The sequence below is a fragment of the Adiantum capillus-veneris genome, chromosome 3 (genome assembly GCF_014529385.1).
Source record: "Adiantum capillus-veneris isolate H3 chromosome 3, ASM1452938v2, whole genome shotgun sequence".
Lineage (NCBI taxonomy): Eukaryota > Viridiplantae > Streptophyta > Polypodiopsida > Polypodiales > Pteridaceae > Adiantum > Adiantum capillus-veneris.
Window position 1 is genome coordinate 134638358 of NC_140933.1, and position 24444 is coordinate 134662801.

At 40.8% G+C, this 24444-nt stretch overlaps 2 pseudogenes; both read right to left on the reverse strand.

The window, feature by feature from the left end:
• Positions 1-554: 554 nt before the first annotated feature.
• LOC147461754 (uncharacterized) lies at positions 555-10145 on the reverse strand (annotated as a pseudogene).
• Positions 10146-11828: 1683 nt separating this feature from the next.
• LOC147461755 (uncharacterized) overlaps positions 11829-24444 on the reverse strand; it is an 85413-nt pseudogene continuing 72797 nt past the window's right edge.

A 24444-nucleotide genomic window follows, 5' to 3' on the forward strand; every position in this document is an offset into this window, starting at 1 on the left:
TACTCTTAGGTGGGATCGATCAAGCTTGGCAAATCAGCCAAAAATAACAGCATGTCAAAAAAAAGTTAAAATAAATAAATGAATAAATGGACGATGAAAGATACTCATGGCTCCTTGGCAATGAAAGTTGTCCTATGAGAGTTGTGTTGCAGGTGTTCCTAATGGAATTACAGCACTCAAGTGATGCAAACAAATCTACGGAGCCCAAAGACTTCATAAATCACGTAAAATAGTCCAGCCAGGCACATGTACCCGAACAAGAATAGACAAACTAAAATATTTCTAAGTTGTGACTTAAAGAAATTTTAAGGAGGTGCCAAGATTTATCACCTGCAATACATTTGCCTATGCACCTTACAACTTGTAAAACTCACAGAGCAAACCAATATACTAGCAAGCATTTGTGCCACAGGGTGATCAACTAGATGAAAATCTTTTCTGAGAAAAACATGTGTTTGTAAGCTTTATGAAGACTCATTGAAGAGTAAAACTTTACCACATCCGCAAACACAAAGTCCAATTCCTTACTTAAAGTTTCTCTATGGCACCCCAATTTAGCTACAATCTGGAATCCTGCCATCTTGACCTGCAGACGCGAAGTCTGCAGGGACATTGGAAATATATTTTCCAAGGCTTGCCAGCACTGGTATAGCCTCTATGCGGTTCTTTTCAATCATTGCCATTTGTACCATCATTGGAACCATCATTACCGTCATTATCATTACTATTTACATCATCACCACCTCCCTCACCTCCACTGGCCATCTCTCTTGGATAGAGAGTGGGTGTTGGGGTTCTTCAACACAAACAGAACTAAAGTGTTGACAACATGTCACACACACTAAAGACAGAGTAAAACAAAGGCAAATACATTCAACTCATCAGCATTTTCATTATTCACCAACTTCCGACATAGCAGATTGCAGAACAAGCATGAAGCATAGAGCAAGAGACTACACAGTTGATTCATCTTGGTCCATAGATAATTTCCATTTCAACCCCAAAAATTACATTCTCGCGTGAACAGCAGGACCTTTAAATAAGAACTCCTAGCAGTTATAGCAGTTACATCCGATTGACCAAAATCCGACTAAGTGTTGATTGATCAAAATCCAACTTATCAAAGTCCGACTGACTAATTGTTGATTGACTAAGACATAAGTACAGTAATGGTCTGGTGTAGGTTCATCAACACCTGGCACAGCCCGGTGGTGGATTTCTTTGAAATCCAACTTGGATTCACAATCCCTTGATCTGCATATTCTCAACCACCAACATTACTCTTTACACTGGTTCAACTTCATTCTGAGCCTCCACATCTGGCTCAGCCATACCCTGCTCTTCAACTACTGACTCAGGTACCACTATGCCAACAGGTACAGTTTCCACTGCTTCAAGCACTTCAACCTGCTGTTCAACCTGTTGATTCATCTCTGCATCTCAACCTTCAATTCTTGACCTTTCTCAATCTGTTCCTCCAACTGAACATCAGCCATATCCCCTTGCAATTCTTTCATCTTTAAATCCTGAGATACTTTGAACCACATGTCTCTGTCCTTTTTAACATCCTCTAACTCGTGCAGTAATTCACCCTCATGATCACTTACAAATCCTTGCTTCATTGTCTCATATGGATGCTTTATTGCTACATCAAGTCTTTTCTTCATAGACTTCCACACTTCCTGAACTGCTTGCAACAGTTGTTCTTTCAAGACAAAAATTTCTCCCTCTAACATAAGCACTGCATTGACATCCACATCCTCACCTTTTACTTGCTTCTCCAATTCCTGCAAAGGAATCAATCTCTGATGTAACATTTGAACCTGAACCTGCAACTCAGCATTAGTCTTTGACAAATGCTCCATTTCCTCATTCAATCTGGCATCTAACTTCATTGTCCAATCTCTGAACAATCCCAAAGACATTTTTATTTGTGAAACTTCTGCATGATGCTTTTTCACCATATCCTCTAACTCCTTCTGATGTACTTCCTAAATCTGTGCCAACTGCAAAGTCATAGCTTCCAACTCCATGTCCTTCTACTTTACTTGCACTTTACCTACTGCTGAATCTGCAATCTGTTTCAATTGCTCCTCCATTTGTACCTGCTGACCCAGCACAAATTCTTGCACCAACTTAAGCATCCTTATAGCACTGCCAGCATCTTCACATCTGCCTTCAGTTTTAAAAGATGTACTTGGAGTAGCAAATTCAAAATCTAAAGCTTTAGCAACACCCTGCTCACCAGCACTCACCTTTCTCTTCTTGGACAAAGTAAATGTTTTGCCCAACCTTACTGGTGTTGGAACATTTGCAGGGACTTTTTGTGAGAAAACAGATAACTCACCAAAGTTTTGGAAGAAATCTGGGCTATCCACAGCTTCTCTAGCCTCCTCCTGTGTGTAACTAGCCTCCATCAAATCTTGAAACTGCTTTCTCTTTGCTGGTTCTCCATCAAAAAGCTTGTCCAATTCATCAACTTGCTCTTTACTTTTGTTCTTCTGAAGTTCCGACTCAGTAGCAGTAACAGAGATATTTGGCACCACTGTTTCTCCTGCTTTCACCATCCCAGCATATTTGAATAATGCAGCTAGGAATGGAGCCAATCTACTGTTGCACTGACGCTTCCTCCTATCTGGAGTAAACACTTCTGCATGAATTTTTTCATGGACCCAATGTGCCCAACTGAAACAACCTCCCTGGTCAGCAAATGCCAATGGAGCATAATTCTCTTTTGACAAATAGTCAAATTTAGCCAGAAAACACACCCTCTCAAGATACCACTTTAACTGTTCCCTACGACCATACTCCACATTTTTGAGCATGTAATACAACATTGCTCCTTCTCTAGACCCAAACTCCTTCTTTAAACAATCATCTGTACACTTAGGTGGAACAGCTACTGTTGTGAATGGTAACTTGAAAACTGCAGCAATCACCTTTGGGCACAACACAATCTTATCAGATATTGCTCCTCTGGTCTTCCTCAGCAACTCTGCCTGTGACTTTGCATAAAAATTTCCTTTCCATTCTTTCCATGGAAACATTGCATACTCATAAAGCCCCAACTGTCTGAGCCACTTCTCATTCTTCTCTGTATCAGCTTCCATCTCAATCTTGAGATTTTTGTACGGATCCATCAAACTCTGCAGCATTTTATTTGCCGACAAAGGTGGCGGTTCTTCCTCTGAGAACTCTTCTTCTTCCTCATCGCTTACATCCACCCTCAGGTTAATTCCCTTTCTCCTCAGCCTTGTTGCGACAGGCTCTGCCAACTCAGTTTCAGCCTCGGGTCTCATGGCTGTTGCTACAGGCTTTGCTTTAGGGGCCATAGTGCTTGATGAAGGAGTAGATGAAGAAGGCGGTTGCAAGAAGTAATCAGCAGCTAAGTACTTGCATGGCGAAGAGACTAACATTTCATGAAAATGACACTGCATGCATCCGTTGAATGACCTCTTTGACAGCTCCCGCGCCCCAATAATTACCTCTAGTGGCGAATAATCTCCCCGCAAACCCAAATATTGTTGACGCTGCATGCATCCGTTGAATGACCTCTTTGACAGCTCCCGCGCCCCAATAATTACCTCTAGTGGCGAATAATCTCCCCGCAAACCCAAATATTGTTGATCATTAAACCTTTTACTTCCAAGTTTAATGATTCCGATCCAGCAAATTCCGATGGACCAAATTCCTATCAACCAACATCCGATGAACCACACTATATGACTGCTTACTGGATTATGTTTATGTGAATTGAATCTCCACTCATCAGAACCTTGCCAAGCACTCCTCCTGCCTTCCTTCATCATTTGTTCTCTGTTGAAACCCTTATCAACATCACTTCTAATACCATAGTCACTTGATAGCAATGCTTGCTGACTCTGAAAATCTATTAATTCAACTGCCTCACACAAAGCAGCTTCTACCACTTTTGGTGTCAACCAGTCAAGGTGGTTTACCTTGAAATTTCTTTAACCTGAATCCATTAATTGGTTTTTCCACTCTGGTTCCAAACACATCAGCAACTATAAATGTGCCTTGGCCTAAATCTTCAACAATCTAATAAGGACCCTTATACCTCAAAGTCAATTTCCCTGGGAATGGACCAAGCCTAGAATTATACAGCATCACCCAATCTCCCACTTTAAACATTTTGAACTTGACATTCATAGCTACCCAGGCTTGTCTTCTCCTCTTGATAATCTCAGTGATGTAAGAACTCACCAGCCTGTCCTCTTCTAGCTGCATCAAATACTTACTTCTATGCTTTACTGACAATGCAGGAGACATTTTCTCAGCAGAAATTCTCAAGCTAGGTACCACAAATTCCATAGGTACTACAGCTTCCAACCCATAGACCAACCTGAACGGTGTCATCCCTGTGGTGACTTTGAAAACAGTTCTGAATGACCGCAGAGCTGAATCCAACTTCAGGTCCCAATCCTTATGATCATCCTGCACAATCTTTTTCAGAATTTTAACCAGAATTTTGTTGCTACTCTCTGCCTGTCCATTGGCCTGGGGATGATATGGGGTAGACTTCTTGTGTAATATCATATGAGTTTTAGTCAGCTCATGTATGACCTCATTCAAAAAATGTGTCCCCCTATCACTCACCAACTCAACTGGACACCCAAATCTTGTCATAATGTTATGATACAAAAACTTTGCCACACTGGCTGCTTTGTTATCCTTCAGTGCCACAGCTTCCACCCACTTAGTACAATAATCTGTAGCAACCAAAATGTACCTGTTCCCCCTAGAGCTAGTGGGCTTCACTGGTCCTACAAAGTCCATACCCCAGTTTTGAAAAGGTTCCAGGGGTAGAATAGGATGATCTGATATCCTGTCCCTATTGTCTGGTTGACCAAGCTTCTAACACACCACACATCTTTTGGCATACTCGTGTGCATCTTTTAACAAAGTAGGCCACCACAAACCTGCCTACAAAATTTTCTTTCCTGTAATGTCTCCTGAAAAATGTCCACCAGCTTGTCCATAATGAGCTTCCTGTAGAACTGCTGACTATTCAAATTCTAGAACACGCCTTCTTATCACTTGATCAATACCCTTCTTGTATAATGCTCCTGCAATCACCAAAAATGGTCTACTTTTCAATGGAAATTTCTTCCTTTGATCAGGTGAAAACCCTTCTGGCATAACCCCATCAGTTAGGTACACCAACATCTGATCATCCCAAGAATCTGGAACTTTCTGCTGAACTGCAAATAAACATGCATCAGGTAACTGATCATCCACACCTGTTGGAGATTCCCCTGTTTCCAGTCTGCTCAAATAATCTTCCACAGCATGGTCTTTCCCAGGAGTATGAATAATCACAAACTCAAATTCCTGCAAAAGCAACATCCACCTTGCTAATGTCCCTGTAAGCATAGGCTTCTTAACCAAGTACAACAAAGCTTGGTGATCAACATGAAACATCACCCTGTTACTAAGTAAGTAATGCCTGAACTTATTCAATGAATATACCATGCCCAAAGCTTCTCTCTCAGTCACAGTGTAATTCTTTTCTACTGGTGTCAACATCCTACTTGCATAATACAATGGTCTATACCATCCCCCGACCTTTTCATGCATCAACACAGCTCCAATTGCAATATCCGATGCATCAACAAAAACATGAAAAGGCAATGTCCAATCAGGAGGCTGCAGTATTGGTGCTACTGATAGCATTTTCTTTAACATTTGAAAGGTTGTCTCCTGTGGTTCATCCCATTTAAAGGCAACATCTTCCTTTGTAAGATGAGTCAAAGGTGCACATATATTAGCCAAATATCTAATATACCTTGAGTGCCACTTCACCTGGCCCACAAACCTGCTGAGCTCCTTCACATTCTGAGGTGATTTGGCTTCCTGAATTGCTTCAATCTTTTTGGCATCAATGGCCATCCCATCAACAGATACTACATGTCCTAATAAAATACCACTCCTGACTGCAAGTACACTTTTATATGGATTCAAGGCAATGTGAAATAGTCTGCATCTTTCCAAACATAACTTCAAGTGAACCAAATGCTGATCCTTCTTTTCAAATATTGAAAATTCATCTACAAAAACCCTCATAAAATCTTGAAGATAAGGTTCAAATGTCTTATGAGCCACAAAGTTGAAGGAAGGTGGACCATTCTTCAAACCAAAACTCATCACTGTATACGCAAATGCTCCCCACTCAGTGATGAAGGCTGTCTTGTGTTGGTCTTCTAGAGCTACCTTAATCTGATTGTAACCTGAAAAAACATCAAGAAAGCTATACATCTCATGTCCAGCTATTGCATCCAACACAGCATCACAAAATGACAGAGGGAATGGATCAGTAATAGTTGCAGCATTTAACTTCCTGTAATCCACACACACCCTCAACTTCCCATTCTTCTTTGGCACAACAATAATTGGTGACAACCATGACACTTCATTAACTGGCTTGATGAATCCAACTGCCAATAACTTATCTATTTCTTTATTTACTTTCTTTGCAAAATTGGGGTTCATTCTGTATCTCTGTTGTATGATTGGTTTAGCATCCTCTCCGAGATTAATGTGATGTTGATGTAGTTCAGGATCAATGCCCTTTACCTGTGAATAATCCCAAGAAAATACATCTTCATACTCCTACAATAGTTGAATCAAACCTTTCAAAAATTTCCCTTCAGCATGGATGCTAATTCTGACCATCCTGGGATCTTCTTCAGCTCCCAAATTAAACTCTCTAACTTCATCCTCTTTTACTCTGTTGGAGGTACCAAACCTTTTATCATAGATTTTTTTCTGCCATTACCCTTGCTTCCTTCTCCTCTTGATCAATCTACTCTTTCTGAGGCACCTCGGAATTTCGATCCATCATCTGCAACACTTCTGATTCAGCAATCTCCTGGCCTGGAACTATTTCTACTTCTTCCTCACTTTGATCTTCAACCTTCTGTATTATCCCTTCTACATCAACCTCAAACAGAGGCACAATAGTGGGATTAGCTCTCAAAAATTCCTCCTCTTCATCATCTTCCACTGCATCTGCCAAGTTTATGGTCTGGGCACATAATGGTTTAGTCTTTGGAGGGATTTGTTTTCTTCCCTGCATTGATATGGTTACTGACTGCTTCCCCTTTTTCATCATGACCACATTTTCTCCCCAATCCTGCTTAACTCTAGCTTGTCTAAACCAGGGTCTTCCCAACAACATCTTGTAGGAAGAATCTGAATCCTTCATTCTAAGTACCACAAAGTTCACAAAGAAAACCATACTTGCAATTTCAATTGCTTGTTGCTTGAGAATTCCTAAAGGCTGGACTCTCCTCCAGTCTGCCATCTTCACTTGAAATGGTGCTGGAGCTAATGTTCCTCCTAACTTCAATCTTCTATAAACCTCCTTAGGAAGTATATTCACCCCTGATCCTCCATCCAAAAGCACCTCTTGAAATAGAATGCCTTGAAACATTATTGCCACCACAGGTACTACAAAATCCACATCTGCTGGATCAATCTGCTACAACATTACTTCAGGATTTTGGTTTGCCAACACTTGGTCTTGCTGACCCTGAAGCTTCTTCAACAATTTCTCTTTAAAGGCTAGAACTATACATAATAATTGATCTAATGACAATTGCAAGGGAGAGTTCACCAGCACCTCAAACCAATCTTTGTCTTCTTTTGTTGGCATCAAACCTGGCTTGTCAAGCTTATGCTGCTTCTTGGATACCTCCAACTCTTCATTCTTCTCTTCTGCATACTAAACCTGCTCTCTCTGCACTTTTTCATGAACCTTATCCCTCACATCTTTCTGCTCTCTCCAATCAATTGGTCCCTTAGCTTTTGCTCTTGTGACTGCCAATGCTTCAGCTTCTTCCACCTGACCACATTGGTAACAATCACAATACCATCCTTCTTCATGTTCCTTATGCTCAGCCTGATGTACTATGACTGGCTCTAGTTCCTGCTGCTCCTAAATGTCCACCAAAATAACATTGGCCTGAGCTGGTTGATTATTCTGTGGTTACTGTTGCACTCCCTGTTGGTCTACCTGACCAGGCCTCACAATGGGCATCCCTCTTTCTCCCCTGTGTCTAACCCATAATTCACAATTAAGACCAACCCAATGGTCTGGTGATCCACAATAGACACAAGGAATCACTCTATCTCCTCTTCTCTGATTATTGTTTTGCTCTCTCCAAGGAGGTCTGGGAGGTCTTTGTGGTCTATTAAATGGTTGTCTTTCTCTAAATGGAGCTACCTGATTTGTTGCAGCTTCAACTCTACCTCTTCCTGTATTTGGTTGCTCCCTTTTCCTGGGGTTAAACCAACACCTAGAGGTGGCATGTCCTTCTTTGTCACATATTTCACAATACAACTTAGCTTTGGGTGCCAACACTGAATAACCAATGCTCTTTAATTTACTCACCAATTCCCCTTCTTGTGTTGCTTTATCCTTTTTGGACTTCTTCTTTGTACTTTTCTTCTTCTTCTTTGACTTTTCTTCAACATCACTTGACTCAGTGTCATCATCTGAATCAGCATCTTCATCAGTTTCATGGGGATCAATGGAGTCTGACTGATCATCAGAATCCTCATCCTCTTTGGACCTGCTCTTCATTTTGGGTTTGCCAAGTCTTTTCTCGACTCTGACTGCTGCATCAACTAGTGTAGCAAAACCTGTACCTATATCCACACTTGCCACAGCATTCTTTAAATCTTTCCTCAAACCTGTCAAAAAATATCCTGCCAACATCTCATCATTGGGTCTCTCATTGCCCTGAAGTCTCTCAACCAAAACTCTGAACTTTTGAGCAATATCTTCAACCAACGTATCCCTTTGTCTGATCACCCTGAGTTTCTTCAAAATGTCTGTAGGAGTCTTCTTCTTTCTAAATCTTTGTAAAAAAGCTGCTTTCAAAGCATTATAGGTAGCAAAATGAGCTATACCATATTGGCTAAACCAACTCATGGCTTTGCCTTCTAATGTAGCTGCAAATTGCTCCATCTTTGTTTGGTCATTATGCAAGGCCTAATAACCACTAGCTTGCCACTTTGTTTCAAACTGGGCAGCATGACAGTCTGCATCTTCTTTCAACTTTCCTCTAAATTTGGCTGCTTTCACTGTAGGGTTTGGATGGGCCATGGGAGGATTTCTGGGTGGTCTCCTAGGTCTTTGCCTGGTAGCCCCCTGTAGTGGGTCAAACTGAAGCCTTCTTCTTGTCCCTGCAGGTCTTCCTGTCAAAGCAAGTGCTCCAACCAATTGCCTCACGTGCCTCCCATATGCTCTCATAGAACCCTCAGCCCCTTGGTTCAATAACTCCTATTCACTGTCACCAAACTCCTCCTCTCCATCCGAGGCATAATCATAATGAAAAGGATCAATATCAAGGTTTCCTGCTCACGCATGTGCCCTCGTATAATAAACTCTGCCTACTCTCCTCTCTTGTTGTGACATACATGATTCTCCACAGATTCACAACAGCAGGATCGCCAAAGTGTTGGGGTTCTTCAACACAAACAGAACTAAAGTGTTGACAACATGTCACACACACTAAAGACAGAGTAAAACAAAGGCAAATGCATTCAACTCATCAGCATTTTCATTATTCACCAACTTCCGACACAGCAGATTGCAGAACAAGCATGAAGCATAGAGCAAGAGACTACACAGTTGATTCATCTTGGTCCACAGATAATTTCCATTTCAATCCCAAAAATTACATTCTCGCGTGAACAGCAGGACCTTTAAATAAGAACTCCTAGCAGTTATAGAAGTTACATCCGATTGACCAAAATCCGACTAAGTGTTCATTGATCAAAATCCGACTTATCAAAGTCCGACTGACTAAGTGTTGATTGACTAAGACATAAGTACAGTAATGGTCTGGTGTAGGTTCAACAGTGGGGGAAGCATTTTGACTGACCCTGAACCTTTGAGAGTGAGATGACTCTTCAACAATTCTTGTGCTTTTGCTGAAGGTTGCAAGATGCACTGGCAAAATTGAGTAAGGTTCAAACGGGGAATATAGTGAGGCCCTTATGCTTGGTTTACAATTAGGTTGATATCCATTAAGGGAAAAGGCAAAAATTGATAGCTTCTGAGGAGCAAATACGCTTGGAGAAGATGGTGAGTGTAATGTCGTCAGATTTAGAGCCATCCTGAGGTGCAAAGAAGAGCTTGCTACGTGGAAAATACCACAATGAATGATAGAACAAATCCTCTTTCACTCCTTGAGGGGTGCTGAGGTGCAAGTTTTCTCTTTGGGGCCAAAATGACATATAAGGCCAAATGCTAGTGGGACTCTAATCCAATGATTGGTTAATAAAAATGAAGTAAAATGAAGTAAAAATCATCAGGCCAAAGTCAACATCATCTTCGGCAATGACCTGCGTCGGGCATTGTCAGAGAAAGTATTGCAGCGGTCTCCGTAGAGTTTCGTCAATGTCCATTGTTGTAAGCAATCCTGGGAGGGGGGGGGCATCACAGTAGCAGACAAGGGGGATAGAGAGTGAGGGAGTGGGGGGTTGGTCGATGTAGAGAGACAGAGAGAGTGTGAGATCCAAGTTGGAGGATTGCAAAGAGCTAGATAGAGAAAGGCGTTGATGAGTGCAGCCCACTAACGGCCGCCAGGGTGAGAGTGAGAGAGAGATTGAGAGAGAGTTGTGAGAGAAGAATTGTGTGTGTGTGTGTGTGTGTGTGTGTCCACCAATAGGCCAGAGACAAGCGGGTGGATGGCGGTTGCAACTAGGAAGCGTCGTTTTGCAGGATTGTGCATGCAAATGGCGACTGCAGTTGGTGAGAGGGAGGTTAAGTGAGAAAGGTTGAGAGAGAAAAGGATTTGAATGGTTGGCTAGTGATAAGAGAGAAAGATTGTGGACAGCCGCGGGCATGGGAGAGTTAAAAGAGAGAGTTGAGGAAAAAATTGTGAGGATGGTCGCCATACACAGTTGTGGGTGGTGGTTGGAGAACTGTGGCTTTCGGCATCCTCTTGTGGGTGTGGTTGGCCAGTTTTTGGCCACCTCTGGTACATGATATGTTGTTTTTGTTGGTGGGGGAGAGTGGTAGAAGAAGTTGAAGTTGATTGGGTGAGGGCAAAGCAAGTGTTATGGTCGGCATCGTGATTCAAAAGTGGGGTTGTTGTTTTCATGCGAAGGGCATGCATGGCTGCAACTACTCTTGTAGTATTGTCGGATGAGAGTCAATGTGCATCAGTGTTTCTGTGCAGGGCCTGCACTAATTCTATTGCATGCAGTTGTTGCCGTTTACGGCCTGCCTGCTGCAAACTCTATTACTGCACACTGTCATTCGCAATCTGCTCTATCTTGGCTGCAATCATTCACTCATGGCTATTGTACATGTCCGTGCTCATTGACCTTGCACTTCCTAGACAGGGCTCATTCTATCTCCCCTTTTTGTTATTTTGAAAACAACAAGCTTATTATAAATTATTAGTATTAGAACCATTTTATTAAGGGATCTTTCCCACGATATTTTACCGAAGATTGGGGGCGGGATCCCTTGGAGTCATCATTTCATGATCAAAATTGATATGTCGTGTATCTACAGTATTTGATTCCTACAACTCTAGATTTTCCCTTCTTCCTCTCCTTACAATCTACCCTCATTTTGCCCTCCCATTACTTCTCAAACTACGTACTCTATAAGCAATTCAAAAATTAAAAATAATCATTGTATTATTCTTACTAATAATCATTTTAAAAGAAATTAGTTTATATGTGCGCATTTGACAATTTGAGGTTCGCATTTCAATTATCATTTTTCACACGAAATATGCATGTATTCCTATATATGAAAGAAAGGTCGAGATCGCTTAGCTCTATTAATTGTAGCTCCTTTCATTGTGATATCCATGCTGCATAGTTGCGATACCACGATCATTTCCAAAGCTCTGATACCACTGCCTCAAACCGGAGCGCAGAAGGCCCTGCAAAAAAGATCAAACAGCGTATTGCAAGCCATAAGCAAAGGAAACCGCATACCTGGCACACCCACGAGTACATAACCAACGTTGCACACGAACAAAGAGAGACAAAGAGAGGGAGAGAGCACGTGCAGGTGCACCTCCTAGAGCGGAGTGCTATGCTAGCACGGCAAGAGAGAGGAGAAGAGAGAAGAATAAGACGACGCTGGGTGCAATCTCCCCCCGTGCAAGATCATTTCCATCTTGCACGTATTTGATTTATAGATATCTAGAATGGTCAATGTGAGTACAAACTGGCCGGCCCGTCATAAATGTCCAAAGCTCATAAAAGAGCACTTGAATAATAAAATGTACAAAATATATATTTGTTTGCAATATAGGCCTAGACTGATCAATCCTTTTCCACCTATTAGCTGTAATAAATAGTAGAATATCAATTCCATAACACCTGCTATATGGTTTTTGTGTGATTTGGATCACTTTAGGTCAAGAGAAAGTCAATTCAAAGGTTTGTTTTAGGGTTTCACCTTGAACTTCTTTTGGTTCTTTTCACCCACTTTTTGAACTTTTTTGACAAAATTTCTTTGGGGACTTTTGTTCACAATTGTCTTTGCTACATGCTAAAAAAGTTTCTGTCCAAAAAATTATCAGGGGTACATGGATCGCGATCCATGTTCCACCAATTTTGGATCTAAATCTTTGGTGTGCTGATAGCTTATGATGTTTGTAGCTTGCTCCACAAATCTTTTTGAATCTGAATCAGTTTCGCCCTACCAAAATTGACTTCTACATTCTGTTGCAACAGTTTTGACAATGAACTGTTTCTGGCTCTTTTGACCACTTTTTACAACTTTTTTGTATATAGTTCTTTTGCGAAAGTTGTTTGTCTATGTGTCAGCTATCCACTGCTTAAATCTCATCCAAAAAATTTAGACATTTTTTTAATGAGGTACATGGATCGCGATCCATGTTTGGAAGCCAAATGGACTTTTCTTGGTACCATTAGAATCAGCATGTTTACTAGATGCTATGGTATCAAAAGTTTTGGATTTGGACCAGTTTTGTCATTCAAAAGCAAGTTTTTCTATATGTCCTGTGGTTTTTGACTAGTTTTTGTATTTGGCTATTTTGACCAACTTTTTTCAATTTTTTGACATGCTCCCTTTTGGCAAAGTTGTTCCACTAGTTATCAGGAATGTACTTGTCAAATATTAGCTCCAAATGTCAAAAAGGTACATGGATTGCGATCCATGTTTGGTAGCATTTTTTCATGAATTTTGTTCTACAAGTTCTCTGTTCCTTGTAGGAGCCAAATCTCGTCCCTTTTTGAATTTGGATCCCAAAAATTGAAATTTCTCAAAGTTTGTGTCTACACTGCCTATTTTGGTGTTTTTGCCCTATGAGTCAATTCTAATGTGATTTTTTAGTTTTGTTTTCAAGAAAACTTGATCAAAGCAGTTTCCCAATGATGTACATTGTAATTGGTCACTTTTTACCAAAAATGGTAATCCGAAGAGGTTCATGGATTGTGTTTGCGGGTCGCCGCGACGGACGTCCATAACATAGCTCTCAAGCATCAACATAAAATTATCGATACAGGGGAAGCGACTCGGATGAGGCATGGAAACTCACTAGGGTGTCAATCCTAATGAAGTGAACTCGAAGAGATGCAACTAATAACTCTACAAGAAAATCAATCACACTAAAGCCAAGTAATCTGCCTATGTCCTTCTACACATCTCTACAGTCATCATGCCCGTTCACCATGCAAATCATATCGGAATCGCACGAGACTTGAAGGGAAGCTACAGGGGACTATCAGAAACATATCCTATCACTGTCACAGCATTCTGGAGAGGTACAAAGATCGCGATCATTCGTCCCACAGTTCGCAAAAACAGTAAACGGATGATCCTAAAGGGTCGTTTTTGGGTCCCTAAAGCCTCTCCTAAGGTCAAAACAACATAAAATACGCATATAAACACTCAAAACATCAATTTAAGGCCTAAACGGATGCGTTTGAAACCTTCACCGAATCTTGAATGCTTACACTTGAATGAAAGAGCAGAGTAAGAGGAACACAATGCAAGAAACAAAACTAGATTTGGATTACCATAGCCCCAGAAGCGATGATTACAAGTTGGAGCAAAGAGGTAGCTTTCTGTACGTAACGCAGTAGTCCCTTATCTTAAAAAAATAATCTCCATTTCCCACTAACCTTAGTGTATTATATACCTAGGGCTTTCTAAAGTGGCTGGCGGCCAACTTCTCATGGACCTTTACATACATCATTGGAAAAATTACATCTTTGACTCAGACTTGACATAGACGATTGTCATTAGACTTTTACAGGGTTTGATGTATTAAACATCGGAAAAATAATGTGACCGCATCAAAACTTTGGCCGGCTGACTCAACGGCGCCTTGGCTAGGTGGGCACTTGTATGTTGTTATCACCTCCAAACACTCCCCGCTTCCTAGCTCGTGTCGTCCCTTGACACGACCTTGTGCAGTCTTGTCATAGGGTTGTCTTTAGCTTTGTTTTGAAGGTTGGTCTTCATCTTGGGAAGCCCGTTGTCATTTATGACGCTCCCCCCTTCCTTGAGTGATGCATAGCTGTCATGTTGTTGATACATGATTTGAGGTTTGATTATCGAGGCAACGTTTCTTTTTGTATTGCATTCGCCTCTTGGTTGTCAATCTTAGTTGCCGTAGAGATGGATGTTGAAGTGTTTGATCGTGTAGAACTGATCCTCCTTGTGGCGTGGACTTTATGATAGATTTTCATTCAAGGTCCACTGCAATTTGAGCTGTTTGCAATAGGTCACCAAGGTTGAAGCACTGTGTGAGCTATTTTTTATTGTTGTGGATAGCTCACTTGCTAAATTTTCTCATTGCTTGATGTTGTAGGCCATTCTTTGACTTGCCATTGTTGGATGGAGCTTTGTTGTCACCCTTGAAGATAAAATATGCTCTTGATAAGCATATGGAGACTTGTTGTTTTTGCTCCAAGTTGTTGTTTATGGATTGGGTAGCCCTTTCCTTATTGTTGATGTAGAAGGAATATATACAAGAAGTTGATGATGAGGTCTGGATTAGGGTCTTAAAACCCGGATGACCAAAGGGAAAAACCTAGTGGGAAAAAAGTTCCTTTGGTATACGCTCTTATTGGAGTTGAGCATTTTGACTCGAAGTACCTGTCATGCAAGGTGAGTGCTTGGTAGAAACAAAGGAAGAGTGCCTAATGTAAGTGCCAATTATGGGACACTCTATATGCTTATGAGAAGTTTTTAAACAAAAGCATGTAGTGTAAAAGATGGAGTTGATGGGTGCTTCAAGGAAAAAATGTAGCACATGTAACATCAAAGGACGTCTCAATAGCTTGCACGTTTTCAAGAAGGGTTTTCGATGTAGAAGCTTCTCCACTCATTCCTCACTATGCATAGTGCGTGAGTGTCTTTTGGACTCTCTTCTTCACTTTACCAAACTTAAAATACATAGACTTGGACTCTTATGCTCACCTATACCAGCATGAGCGACACAACATAAATATGTTCAACTCCTCCACCTTGAGCATTACCTAGAATAGCTAAGACTCTTAGACCATAGAGAATATTACTTGAAGCTTTGGGACTAATGTCTTGCTCATTTAGTGGCTCAGTTGCCCGACTCTTAACTTTTATGCCATGTATTTTTAATGGCGACTTGGACTTACCTGTTCATGGCCTAAAACCCAATGCCATAAGTTGTTGAGATTAAGGCCTCTATCATTGTGTTGGTCTTTGGATGCCACCATTTTGTCGAGTAGGTTGGCATATTTTGGCTCCTCTTGATTTGCTTGTTGTATGTTGATACTTCTTTGTAAAATAAGTCCTTCAGCTCTGATAGGGCTTGATGTAGCCTTTGCATTAATTTCCATGAGAAGCGATTGTCGAGATGTGTGGGTTCTCTGTCATTGAGTTTCCACGAGCAATTTTGGAACCCATCTTGTTTTTGGTCCTTCTGTGACCGTCTTTGGCATTTTATCTTCTTCTACAATTTGATGGACACTAGGCTTTGGTATCCAAACCTGATGATTTCCATTGTAAAAGCCTTGCTTTTGTAATTGAAGATGAGGGATCCATTTTGAGGTTGTTTCTCCCTTGGTTGTGCTTGATCTCCATTGGCTCTTTGTTGTTGTTGATTGTCTTTGTGTGGGGTCCTTTGCTACTTGGTTGGTCTTACTGGCTCTAGGTTGAGCAACTACTTTGGGTAACCATATGTGGGTGTTACCTTCATAGAATCCTTATGATTCAAGTAGCTTGACGGGAACCATCCGCTGCTGCATCTGTTTGTGTTGGATAGCTTCATTGAAGTTTGACTTTGGTACCCATACTTGTTGTGTTGCTTTCTTGAAAGGTCGTTTTTTCTGTCCTTTTTTGTTGTTCTTTCTCCTGCTTGAGTTATTTTTATTCCGTTGATAGCTTGGTTCGCTCATTGTAGAAATTCTTTCTTGAGGTGAGTACATCCAGGCTGTTACTTTAGGCTTTTTGGCCCAAACATTAATGTTTCCTTGGAAGTAGCCTTGAGCAGTGATTGACTCATTTGATGCTAATAGCCGTTTTTCGGCTTTCCATAATTGTCATAGGCAACTTGGATGCTTTGTATTATGATATGACAAAGGAGGGGCTCACTCTTGGATGCATTGTACAAATTCAACAAAGGAGGGGGCCACTGAAGACTTTTTGTGAAAAAAAAACAGGTCTTTTGGTGGGATTTTTAATATCCATCTCCACTCCGAATTTGGAGCGGTGGTCAAAAGAAAAAATGTAGCCCACGCTCCGAATAATCACCTGAAATTTTTTCATGATTTTTGGAGCTACCAGCGATAAGCTATGATTTTTTGAGTGGACCCCAGTCTGCCCACTTTTCTCACAAGTAGCCCATAGTCTTCTCTCACCTCTTTCCACACTTCTACGCACACACACACACACATTCCTCTCAATCCCTCACTCAAACCTGCACCTTCAATGGTTTCTCTCACCTTCTTCACCATTAACCTCCCCACTTACTCCCATAGCTCTCATATGAGCTCTCCATGTACATACACCATCTCTATGCCTCTCTCTATTATCTCCAAAGTACAATTCCATCTTACTCCTTATATATATACATACATTCAGCATGTGTACCATGCTTAACCTCTGCAAATCAAGAGATCTCATCAACGGAATTACCATTTTCATCACGATAATCAACCTTGGCGGCGGTGGCGTAAAGAAGGGAAGACGATGAAGAAGATCGATAGTCATTTTGAGAACGTACACAAGAAAGTCCAAAACTTCTTTAAGCTTCACCATCACAAGGATTTTCTCACTTCATTCAACCATCTTACTTCAACCATCCACCTCATTCTACCCATTGTAAATGTAACATTAACTTTCTAGTGATTACTAACGACTAACATACTAACACAAAATAGCATTGACCTAACCATAAAATACACCTCACCTCAAGACATGTATATAGTAACTCTCTCTCTCTCTCTCTCTCTCTCTCTCTCTCTCTCTCTCTCTCTCCTTACTTACTTTCACCTTATCTACCATCAACAATGCTCTCTTTTGATCCCACACCCATGACTCAAGCAGACAAAGAAGGCCCGCAATGTTTTGATATTCAAAAAAATCATAATCCTGATTTGTTAGCTTGTAAATTAGGATTTCCAATAATCTTTATGAGGGGTCTCCAACCTATAAATAGGCCCCTCTCCTTCTTGTAAAACAACCTCCAACATCTCACATAGCACCCCAACACTCTATGTGTGAGGAGAGACTTAGGTGTAGCAACCACTTATGAGCTTCACTCTTGGTGTGAGAGAAGCCTTCAAGCTGCACATTGCAAGTGAGAGAGCGTGAGTTCCACAAATCTCAAAACCACTATTGCATATGCTCATTCATCATCAATAAATTGAGGTTTGGTGCATCAAAGGCGTGATTCGACGTTCAAATCTTCGTCCTTCCATTTGTGCAATACGGTTTGGTGAATTCAAGGTGACTTGTGTATTTTGAGTTTTTATCGGTTGATCTTGATTTTAGAAAGTGTTTTTAGTGTGTTTTTTATTGCCAGTTTTTTGTCCATTGTAAGAGGGTATTGTGGTGAGAGGTCTCCCACACCCTAAGACAGTGTGTGTGTGTTTTGGCAATGTTTACCAATCACTAAGCATTGAGTGAGTTTTGTACAAGTTCTACGATAGCATCATAACGAACCATCTCCATTTGCAAGTCACAAATAAGGTATTACGCAAGATCCTTTCCTCTCTCTCTTCCCTTTGCTCTAGCTCTCTCTGGTCCATTTCATGTGTGTCTTGGTGTGAGGTTGCTTATGTGTGTTGTGTGGTGCATCTTCTTGGTTGTGCCAAAATCTCTCTTGCGTCGTAGTTCGCATACCATAACTAGGTGGTGCCCCTATCTTGTTTGGGTTTGGCTGTGGGTTTGTTGTTTTGTTGTGCTTGTCGTTTCCCCAGCCCCAATTGAGCAGCATGAGAGCCTTGAGGGGTGTTAAGACGTCGCCTTTCTTGTTGCCCGCCCCAGACCGCGTCAATTTTGGTGCCCCCACTGAGGAGCGATTGTGTGCTTAGTGTTGTTGTATTGCATGAATGCTTGAATTTCAGCATAATCAAGTAGATTTTATGAATCATGAAAACATGTATGATCGAGTTTAATTTCAAGGAAACAAAAATTGATCTAGAATATGGTTCGGATTATGCATAACATAAGAAAGGAAAAAAACATTTTCACATAAAAGTCTAGAATTCATGTTGAAAGACCTTTCAAAACTTTGTGTAGTTAGTTGATGATTGTTTGGAACTAATCTTTGTGTGGTTCTAGCATTGAGAGACTATGACACGTTATACCTTTGATGATATCCCAATCTTCTTCGGAAATCCAGAAGAAGATGTTGATGATTTTCTTGCTGATTTTAGAATGGTTTGTCATATCCTTGGTAAAAGGGATGACATTGAAAAAGGGGATTTTCTATTGCTATGCCTTAGAGGCAACGCTGAGCAATGGTTTTGGAGTATGTCTTCTCAGATTGAAGATGGATATACCCAAATTTCCAAAGCTTTGAAGGCCAGATTCTCTAAAGTTCCAACAACGGAGAAAGCATGGGCTTCACTACGGAGACTTCAACAACATGGTGAAGACTACTATGCTTATGAGGATATTTTTTCTCGTCAATGGGAAGGATGTGGATTTAGTTCTACATTTCCAGATTATGTAAAAATGGATCAATTTATTTCGGGTTTGTCTCATTTCCTAAAGACTAAGGTTACTTGTAGTGGACCCTCTACCTTTGAAGAAGCGGTCACTATTGCCCAAAGGAAGTTTCACAAGTACTTCTACATCAAAAATGGTTTCCATCATGCTGGAAGAGCCAACCATCATGAAAGTGTTTCTATCAAGGAGTCATCTCCTTTGCCATACTTGTCTCCTTCTACTCCGACAAATGTTGAATAAGTTACTTACATGCCAACTGATTATTCAAGTGCTAAAGTGTGTGGCCAAGATTCAAATGTGGAATCTCTTTCTTCTACCTTTATCACAAGCATGCAAAAATCGACACAAGACATCTCAAATGGCATTGATGATTCAATAATGGATACATCCAACCTTTTGGCGAAGGATCAATTTCTAGTCCGAGCAGACGAAGCTTTTGTGCAACATGACTCTATGGAGAATGAAGACCTTGAAGGTAACCTTGATCTTATGGAATGTTCTGAGAGTGTATCTTGTCTAAAAGAAGAGAGTGAAGAAGAAGATGAAATCATAGGTGGAGAGATCATATACCACATTGATCATAAAGAGATGATTGTGTACATGGAATGCCAACTCCAAAACAAAGTAGAAGAGTGTGAGTTGAATCCATGTGAGGATAATCTTGAAGAAGTGTTTGAGGATGTTGAAAAGCATTGGTATGACCCATGTATGTTAAGCATGGAGGAACCTATCATGCAAGAAGCCAAAGTTTTCACAAAATCAAACAGTAATCCATCAACCTTTGAGGTGGTACGATGTGAGGAGTTACAACCTTGCCAAAGGGGGGGCTTAGAAGGGGATGAAGAACATGGGAGAGTAGTAAAAGATAAAATCATAAAAGGAAACTATCAGAAGGGTATCATTCTCTCCAATGGTGTTTTAGTGGGTGGCTCTTCATTCATGGGACAATCTCTTAGCAAGAAAATCCAATCTTTTGAAGCCCCAATCATCTTCATATTGGGTTTCACCTCTTCAAGGTCAACTTCTCCTCTCTTCACATATACCTTTCATCGGGGACACCATACCTTCTTAAGTGGAAGAGGACATGAATACTTGGTGATGAACGGATGTTTCCAAACCTTCTTCATTTGGTTCTTTGGTGTATGGAGGTCGCACATTGTGATGCTTTTGGTCTTCATTATAGATGAAAAACTTGTTGATTGCTACATGTGGATATTTCATCAATCAGTACCAAAATCTATTCTCTTCCAATGTGTTGGAGGCAATAGAAACCTTCCTCTGTTATCTACCTATGTGGTAAACTATTTGCAATAACTTCCAATAGCAGCTGGAAGCATGGATCAAGCTTTCCTAAATCATGAAGGCTATATAATTTTTGACTTGGTGAGCCTACACAGGTTGAATGAATTTTATGAGCTACAGCTCAGGAATTTGCTCATACAAGCTCTTGAAGATCGTAGCAGATACATCAACTTTACACAAGAGGAAGAGCAACCAATCCTTTATATCACATTCATAGTGATAGATGCAATGATGGACAACAGTAAAATCTACAAGTTTCTTCAATCAAAATCAATAAGTGATTCCATACCATACATCTCGCTTTGGGAAAGATATTTCAAGATCTTTGATCTTGGGGGGTGCTTATGGAAACTTTCTCAATGGAGGAGGTTTACTCCGTCACTTCATTACATCCTGCTATTGGCTCCGAGAACCTTTCATATCACACAAGGTTTTTTAATCATACAACAGTGGTTCTTCAAAGAGGAGAGCAGAAAAAGACAGACGTTACACAATCCACATGTTGTATGATCGGATAAATGGTACATGAATGTACCATTATCTAAGGGGGGGGCTAATGATAGCCATTTTTCGGCTTTCCATAATTGTCATAGGCAACTTGGATGCTTTGTATTATGATATGACAAAGGAGGGGCTCACTCTTGGATGCATTGTACAAATTCAACAAAGGAGGGGGCCATTGAAGACTTTTTGTGAAGAAAAAACAGGTCTTTTGGTGGGATTTTTAATATCCATCTCCACTCCAAATTTGGAGCGGTGGTCAAAAGAGAAAATGTAGCCCACACTCTGAATAATCACCTGAAATTTTTTCATGATTTTTGGAGCTACCAGCGGTGAGCTATGATTTTTTGAGTGGACCCCAGTCTGCCCACTTTTCTCACAAGTAGCCCATAGTCTTCTCTCACCTTTTTCCACACTTCTACGCACACACACACATTCCTCTCAATCCCTCACTCAAACCTGCACCTTCAATGGTTTCTCTCACCTTCTTCACCATTAACCTCCCCACTTACTCCCATAGCTCTCATATGAGCTCTCCATGTACATACACCATCTCTATGCCTCTCTCTATTATCTCCAAAGTACAATTCCATCTTACTCCTTATATATATACATACATTCAGCATGTGTACCATGATTAACCTCTGCAAATCAAGGGATCTCATCAACGGAATTACCATTTTCATCACGATAATCAACCTTGGCGGCGGTGGCGTAAAGAAGGGAAGACGAAGAAGAAGATCGATAGTCATTTTGAGAACCTACACAAGTAAGTCCAAAACATCTTTAAGCTTCACCATCACAAGGATTTTCTCACTTCATTCAACCATCTTACTTCAACCATCCACCTCATTCTACCCATTGTAAATGTAACATTAACTTTCTAGTGATTACTAACGACTAACATACTAACACAAAATAGCATTGACCTAACCATAAAAGATACCTCACCTCAAGACATGTGTATAGTAACTCTCTCTCTCTCTCTCTCTCTCTCTCTCTCTCTCTCTCTCTCTCTCTCTCTCTCCTTACTTACTTTCACCTTATCTACCATCAATAATGCTCTCTTTTGAGCCCACACCCATGACTCAAGCAGACAAAGAAGACCCGCAATGTTTTGATATTCAAAAAAATCATAATCTTGATTTGTTAGCTTGTAAATTAGGATTTCCAATAATCTTTATGAGGGGTCTCCAACCTATAAATAGGCCCCTCTCCTTCTTGTAAAACAACCTTCAACATCTCACATAGCACCCCAACACTCTATGCGTGAGGAGAGACTTAGGTGTAGAAACCACTTGTGAGCTTCACTCTTGGTGTGAGAAAAGCCTTCAAGCTACACATTGCAAGTGAGAGAGCGTGAGTTCCACAAATCTCAAAACCACTATTGTATATGCTCATTCATCATCAATAAATTGAGGTTTGGTGCATCAAAGGCGTGATTCGACGTTCAAATCTTCGTCCTTCCATTTGTGCAATACGGTTTGGTGAATTCAAGGTGACTTGTGTATTTTGAGTTTTTATCGGTTGATCTTGATTTTAGAAAGTGTTTTTAGTGTGTTTTTTATTGCCAGTTTTTTGTCCATTGTAAGAGGGTATTGTGGTGAGAGGTCTCCCACACCCTAAGACAGTGTGTGTGTGTTTTGGCAATGTTTACCAATCACTAAGCATTGAGAGAGTTTTGAACAAGTTCTACGATAGCATCATAACGAACCATCTCCATTTGCAAGTCACAAATAAAGTATTACGCAAGATCCTTTCCTCTCTCTCTTCCCTTTGCTCTAGCTCTCTCTGGTCCATTTCATGTGTGTCTTGGTGTGAGGTTGCTTGTGTGTGTTGTGTGGTGCATCTTCTTGGTTGTGCCAAAATCTCTCTTGCGTCCTAGTTCGCATACCATAACTAGGTGGTGCCCCTATCTTGTTTGGGTTTGGCTGTGGGTTTGTTGTTTTGTTGTGCTTGTGGTTGCCCCAGTCCCGATTGAGCAGCACGAGAGCCTTGAGGGGTGTTTAGAGGTCGCTTTTCTTGTTGCCCGCCCCGGACCACCTCAATTCTATCCACCCTGTCACCTTTTGTTGTTGGGGTTGAACTCGTGTTTCATGTATCCAAACTGGGTCTTTGACTTGGATGTGCTCTTTGGATACCAACACTTGGTTGACATTCTTCGGCTTCTTCTGGATGCTTTTTTGTGATGGAAACTTCTGTTGATAGACTTTTTGCTTTGTTTTCCATTGCATTGTTGATGGTGTGGCTCTTGATGTAGAGGCTTCGTGAGAAATTTGATGGAAGCTCGTTGAAGGTAAAGTCGTCTGGCGAGGTTGATATACTTCAAGGTTTACCTTTGTTTTACCTTTTTCCGTGATGGTTGGCGTTTTCTTCTCTGCATGGATTTGAGAAGCTTCATGGAGTCTCACCGTTGTTGTTGTTGTTGAAGCTTTTGATTGTTGTTGAAAGAATATGTTCCTCTAGCTTTCTCTCAGGACCAGACTCTCTTTGATATGATGGGAGTTGATTATGTGGAAAGTATCTTTATACTCCCCGGTACTCAATTTGAGTATAGCTTCTGCCATTCCAAAGCTAGGAATCGGCATTTTTGAACTTGTGTAAACAATTTCTTCTAGCTCATTGATTGGTGGCTTTCCCATCATGATCCATGTTCCATAAGTCATTAGATTCTTAGTAGCATAAGGATCAATTGCGGCCGAACATGTAACCTTGAGCCCTGTTTGTCCGCATAAATTGAATTTGATCATCGTTGGAAATAGTCCATCTTCTTCTTTGTCCCTGTTCTTCTTTTGATCTTGCGTTTGTTGAAGATTTGTCGTTGAACTTGGAAGATTTTCTCCTTCATCTACTTTCATTTGCACTTTTTCTGGAGTCGGCTTCTTTGAAATAGCTTTTGTCGATTCTTCAGGTATGTCAATGATGACATATTCTTGTTGTTGCTCTGCTTTCTTCATGTGCACTTTGGCATCATGCTCCATGACGTAGCTATCTGTTTTACCTTTTTTCCCTTCACACTCACAAATCTCGTTAGCTTCCTTCAACACCTTTATCGTACATACGGGAGTTATATCATACTCTTCCTCATCACAAAATTTAGTCAGGGTCACCTCATTAACACACACATCCAAGGTTGCCAATATTTGAGTCCATCCAAATGGCTCAAATAATTGCTCTGGAAAGGGTTCCGGTATGTAAGCTTCATCGTCCATTGATCTTTCTAGGATGCAATCCTCCTTCACTGAGCTTCCACACTTCAAAGCACCACACATCCAAAGTTCTTGTTGGGTTTGTAGCCACGCAGGTATCTCTTTCCCATTGACTATAGAAGAGTCAATTTCTTCTAACGGAGTTCTATTCACATCTCTATAGCTATGGTCGTTTATGCTTATTTTTGTGGTGATCTTTTTATGTCTCAAGTAGATATAGTCATAGCCCCAATCTTGAACCATCTT